Below are 6,177 nucleotides of genomic sequence, written 5' to 3' on the forward strand. Positions count from 1 at the left end.
TCTCTGGACCACTCTCCTCCTTATACATTCTCCAGAGAAAAGGGAATGATGTACAGGAGATGGAAAGTATCTTAGAGAAAATAAAATAGCCACCACAATCCAACCTTTTAATCATGCTCTCTACTGTGATACTGTTATTCCCCACAACATATCCCAAGAAATAAGCTGAAATGAGGGTGGGGGGAGAATTTGTATAATTACTGTGCCAACATATTATAGATATGCACATTTTAACAGAAATAAAAAACATCCGGAAATGGCCCAAATGCTCAAATACTGAAGAATGGCTAAAGATTATTTACCCCACTCAATTTGTTTATTTTATTTTATTTTTGATCTTAAAGATGTGGGATACAATTCAGGGTTAGGTACACAAATGTTCATTATGCAGTCACCCTTGTACATGAGGTATTTTTTTAATTGACAGAAAATGATTATACGTATTCATGGATACATAGAGATGTTTTGATACATATAATGTACAGCGATCAGATCAGGATTTATATATCATCTCACACATTATTTCTTTGTGTTGGGAACATTCAATATCCTCTATCTAGCTATTTGAAACCATGTATTATTGCTAACTACAGTTATCCTACAGTGGTGTAGAACACTGAAACTTATTCCTCCTATCTAGCTATAACTGAAAGTGTACTTTGTTTAACAGTTCGCTAGTAAGAATATAAAATATAGTCCCTGTTGTTAAAAGGTCACTATGTGTCATTAATGATAGCAGCAATGGACATTTCTGAGCACTGACCACTTGATAGGCAATGTGCTAAGTGCTGCATTATTACCTTCAATCTTTTGAAGAATATTTTGAGAGATGTACTTTTGTTATATCCATTTTATAGATGTGAAAACTGATTTTAGCTGCCCTAAAGTCACATACTTAATAAATAATGGAGATGTGACTTCATCCCAGGTCTTCTAACCCTAAAGCTTCTAGCTTCAAAGCTCAACCTGTAATAAACATTTTTTTGAATTCTGTAGAAATACCAAGGAAATTGTTATTTTTACATATTTTTGAGTTATAATTTGATATGCAATAAGCTTCAGATGTTTGAGCTATACCATCTGATAAGCATTGAAATGCACCTGTGGAGGCTATGGTGGGAGGATTGCTTCAGCCCAGGAATTTGAGGCTGTTGTCAGCTGTGAGCATGCCACTGCACTCCAGCTTGGGTGACAGAGTGAGAACCCAACTCAAAAAAAAAAAAGGAAAAGAAAAAAACATACAAGCATGGATGTCTTTTGGTATAATGATTTATGATCTTTTGGGTATATACCCAGTAGTGAGATTGCTGGGTTGAATGATAAATCTATTTTTAGTTCTTTGTGATCTCTCCAACTGCTTTAGATCCTAATCCTAATACAAACTCTCCCTTTAACAAAGGCGCACCTGTAATCTCAACACTTGGGGAGGCTGAAATGGAAGGATTGCTTGAGGTCAGGAGTTAGAGACCAGCCTGGGCAACATAGCGAGGCTTCTGTCCATACAAAATAAATTTTTAAAAGAGAAAAAAGAAAAAGAAAAAGAAATGTACCTGTGAAGGCATCTGATCTGTTTTCTGTGACTCTAGATCAATACTCATTTCTAGAATTTTATGTTTGTCTAACTTTTTTGACTCAGCCTATTATATTGAGATCTATCCATATTGTTGTGTGTATCAAAAGTTCAGTTCATTTTATTGCTGAGTAATCTTTCATTGTTTGGATATGCTACAATGTTTATTAGGTCATTTGAATTGTTTCCAGGTTTAGATTCTTACAAATAAGACAGCTATAAACACTTATGTTCAAATCTTTGTATGGACATATGCCTTAGTTGCTCTTGGATAAATATCTAGGAGTGGAAAGACTAGGTCCAATAGTAGGCGTATATTTCGCTTTTTTAAGTTAAAGTTTTTATTTTGAAGTAATTGTAGATTTTCATGCACTTGTAAGAAATACAGAGATTCTGTGTACTCTTTACCCAGTTTTCTCTCAGTAGTAACATCTCGGAACACTATAGTACAGTGTCAAAACCAGCATATTACATTAATAGAGTCAAGATCAGAACATTTCTATGACCACAGAGATTCCTCATGTTGCCCTTTTATAGGCAGTCAGTTTCACTTAACCTCCCACCCCCATTTTTCCTAACCAAACACGAATTCTCCATTTCTAGGATTTGTTTCAAGAATGTCATATAAATAAAATCATTGCATATATAACCTTTGGGATTAGCTTTTTTCACTCACAATAATTCTCTAGATTTTCATCCAGGTTGTTGTGTATGTCAGTAGTTCATTTTTAAAAATTTTTTCCCCATTTTCATTTTAGATTCAAGAGGTACACCTGCGTGTATGTTACATGGACATACAGTGCAGTGGTGAGAATTGAGTCTCAGGTGGCCCATTCTCCAGATAGTGACTGTTGTACCCAATAAGTAACTTCTAAACCATAGTCCCCCTCTTCACTACCCCTTTATTGGTGTCCCCAGTGTCTATTATTTCCACCTTCGTGATCATTTATCTCCCACATGTGAGAGCATGCAGTACTTCGTTTTCTGTTTCTGAGTCAGTTCATTTAGGATGATGATTCTCTAACTCCATATGTGTTGCTGCAAAGGGCATGATATCATTCTTTTTTATGGCTACGTAGTATTCCATTAGTGTGTATGCACACACACACACACACACACACGCATATAATATATATACATGTATATGTGTGTGTATATATATATACACCGTTTTTCTTTATCCAGTCAATTGTTGGTGAGCACTTAGGTTGGTTTCATGATTTTGCTATTGTGAATAGTACTGCAATGAAAATATAAGTGCAGGTATCTTTTCAAATATATTGATTTATTTTCCTTTGGGTAGATCCCTAGTAGTGGAATTTCTGGGTCAAATGGCAATTCAATTTTTAGTTTCTTGAGACATCTTCAAACTGTTTTCCATAAAGGTTGAACTAATTTACAACCCCACCACCAACAGTGAATGAATGTTCCATTTTATCCACAACTGTGCCAACATATGTTGTTCATTGACTTTCTAATAATAGCTATTCTGACTAATATGCAGTGACATCTCACTTTTTTCTTTTCTTTTATGTATTTCTTTTCTTTTTCTTTTTTTGGTTTGGAGCCTCACTCTGTTCCCCAGGCTGAAGTGCAGTGGCACAGTCATAGCTATTGCAGCCTTGAGCTGCTGGGCTCAGGAGATCCTTCCACCCCAGCTTTCTATCATTTTGGTTTTAATTTGCATTTCTCTGATTATTAATAATGTTGAGCATTTTTTCATATGTTTGTTAGTCACTTCTGTGTCTTCTTTTGAGACATGTCTATTGAAGTCCTTTGCTCACTTTTTGATAGGGTTATTTGTTTTGTTTCATGTTGATTTGTTTGAGTGCCTTGTAGATTCTGGATATTTGCCAGAATTAACCCTTTGTCTGAGGTGTAATTTGCAAATATTTTTTCCCATTTAGTACATTTTCTGTTCACTCTGTTGATTATTTCTTATGCTTTGCCTTTTATGCTGTGCTTATGCTTTTTAGTTTAATTAAGTCTCATTTGTCTATTTTTGTTTTTGTTGCAGTTGCTTTTAGGGTCTTCATCATAAATTCTTTCCCTAGACCAATGCCTAGGCCAATGCCCAGAAGAGTGTTTCCCAGGTTTTCTTCTAGAATTCTTACAGTTTCGGGTCTTACATTTAAATCTTTAATCCACCTTGAGTTAATTTGTATTATATGATGACAGATAGGGGTCCAGTTTCATTCTTTTGCATATGGCTAACCAATTTTCCCAGAACCATTTATTGAATAACATGTCATTTCCCCATTGTTTATTTTTGTCAGCTTTGTCAAAATCAGTTGGTTGTAGGTATATGGTTTTATTTCTGGGTTCTCTATCCGTCCATTGATCTATCTGCCTATTCTTATATCAGTACCATGCTGTTTTAGTTACTCTAGCTTTATAAAATAATTTGAAGTCAGGCAATGTGATACCTCTGCAACTCTTCTTTTTGTTTAGAATTACTTTGACTATTTAATTTTTGGTTTCATATCATTTTTTTGGTTTATTTTTGGTTTCATGTAATTTTTTTTGAGTCAGGGTCTCACTCTGCTGCCCAGACTGGAGTGCAGTGGCATGATCACAGCTCATCCCAGCCTCAACCTCCTAGGCTCAAGCAATCCTTCCTCCTCAGCTTCCCAAGTAGCTAGGACTACAAGTGTGCACCACCATGTCTGGCTATTTATTTATTTTTTAAATTTATTTTAGAGACAAGGTCTCACTATGTTGTCCAGACTGGTCTCAAACTCCTGGGCTCAAGCAATCCTCCTGCCTCAACTTCCCAAAGTGCTGAGAATACAGGCATGAATCACTGTGCCCAGCTTTGGATCCATATAAATCTTAAGATTGCTTTTTCTAGTTCTGTGAAGAACAAAGTTGATATTTTGATCGGAATTGCACTGAATCTGTAGAATGCTTTGGGAAGTATTGCCATTTTAACAATATTTATTCTTCCAATCCATGGAACATTGGATGTTCTTACATTTATTTGATTTTTTTCATCAGTTTTGTAATTCTCCTTGTAGAGATCTTTCACCTTGCTAATTAGGTGTATTCCAAGGTGGTGTGTGTGTGTGTGTGTGTGTGTGTGTGTGTGTGTGTGTCTAGTGTGAATGGGATTGAGCTCTTGATTTGGTTCTTAACTTGAGCATTATTGGTGTGTAGGAATGCTACAGATCTTTGTACATTGATTTTGTATCCTGAGACTTTACTAAAGTCATTTATCAGGTCTAGAATCTTCTTGGAGGAGTCTTTACCATTTTCTGAGTATACCATCATATCATCCACAAATAGGGATAATTTGACTTCCTCCTTGCAAATATGGATTTCTTTCTCTTGCCAGGTTGCTCTTGTTAGGACTTACAGTACAATGTTAAATAAGAGTAGTGAGAGTGGACATCCCTGTCTTGTTCCTTTTCTGAGAAGGAAATGTTTTCAGTTTTCCCCAATTAAATATGACATAGGACAGTTACAGTTGTGTTCTCTGAGTTCCTGTCTCCCTGCCAGTGCCTTCCAGATGGCTTCCCAAAACCACAACTTAGGCACCACCAGCATCACCACCACATGTAAAGGAGCCAAGCCTAATGGGGGCACTGCCCAGAGTCCCATGGGCAAAAGGCTACAACAGGAGTTGACAACCCTCATGATGTCTGGTGACAAAGGAATTTCTGCTTTCCCCAAATCAGACAACCTTTTCAAATGGTGGGGACCATCCATGGAGCAGCAGGGACAGTATATGATGACCTAAGGTATAAGCTCTCCCTGGAGTTCCCTAGCGACTACCCTTATAATATGCCCATAGTGAAGTTCCTTATGCCCTGCTACCACCCCAAATGTACACTCAGTGTAACATCTGCATGGACATCCTGAAGGACAAGTAGTCTGCCCTCTATGGCATGAGGACCATGCTGCTCTCCATCCAAAGCCTGTTAGGAGAACCCAACCTCAATAGCCCTTTAAACACACATACTGCCAAGTTCTGGGAAAACCCCACAGCTTTTAAGAAATACCCTCAAAGCAGCTCTCCAGTCAGGAGCCTTGACCTTGGCTACCCAGCTTTTCCTTGTGTTGTCTTTTTATTTTATCTTTTCCTTTGATTGTCTATCTTTTCCTTGATCCTGAGCTGAGGTGTTATCTTTATTTTTTAAATGAATTCTTTAATTGAGTCCTTGTTATGTATATTAAATAAATATGTTTTAGTTGGTTAGAAAAAAGTATGACTGTGAGTTTGTCATATATGGCTCTTATTATTATGAGATATGTTCCTTCAATGCCCAGTTTGTTACGGGTTTTTATCATGAAAGGAAGCTGGATTTTGTTGAATTCCTTTTCTGCATCTATTGAGACAATCATATGGTTTTATTTTTACTTCTGTTTATGTGTTGGATCATGCTTATTGATTTGCAGATATTGAACGATCTTTGCATCCCAGAATAAAACCCACCTGGTTTTGATGGATAATTTTTTTTATATGCTATTGAATTAGGTTTTGTTAAAGATTTTTGCATCTACTGGGGGTGCCAAAAACTGTATACACATTTTAAGAGAAGTTATCTATGTATTACTTTTCAAATTTGAATTGAATTACGATAGCATTGTGTAGTACAATGTTCATT

The 6,177-nt window shown here is 36.4% G+C and overlaps 1 pseudogene; it reads left to right on the forward strand.

Moving 5' to 3' along the window:
* The first annotated feature begins 5,078 nt into the window (after positions 1-5,078).
* On the forward strand, positions 5,079-5,603 carry LOC103275393 (annotated as a pseudogene).
* The last annotated feature ends 574 nt before the right edge of the window (positions 5,604-6,177 follow it).

Source organism: Carlito syrichta, unplaced genomic scaffold, assembly GCF_000164805.1.
Source record: "Carlito syrichta isolate Samal-C Ts95f unplaced genomic scaffold, Tarsius_syrichta-2.0.1 Scaffold315426, whole genome shotgun sequence".
Taxonomy (NCBI): Eukaryota; Metazoa; Chordata; class Mammalia; order Primates; family Tarsiidae; genus Carlito; species Carlito syrichta.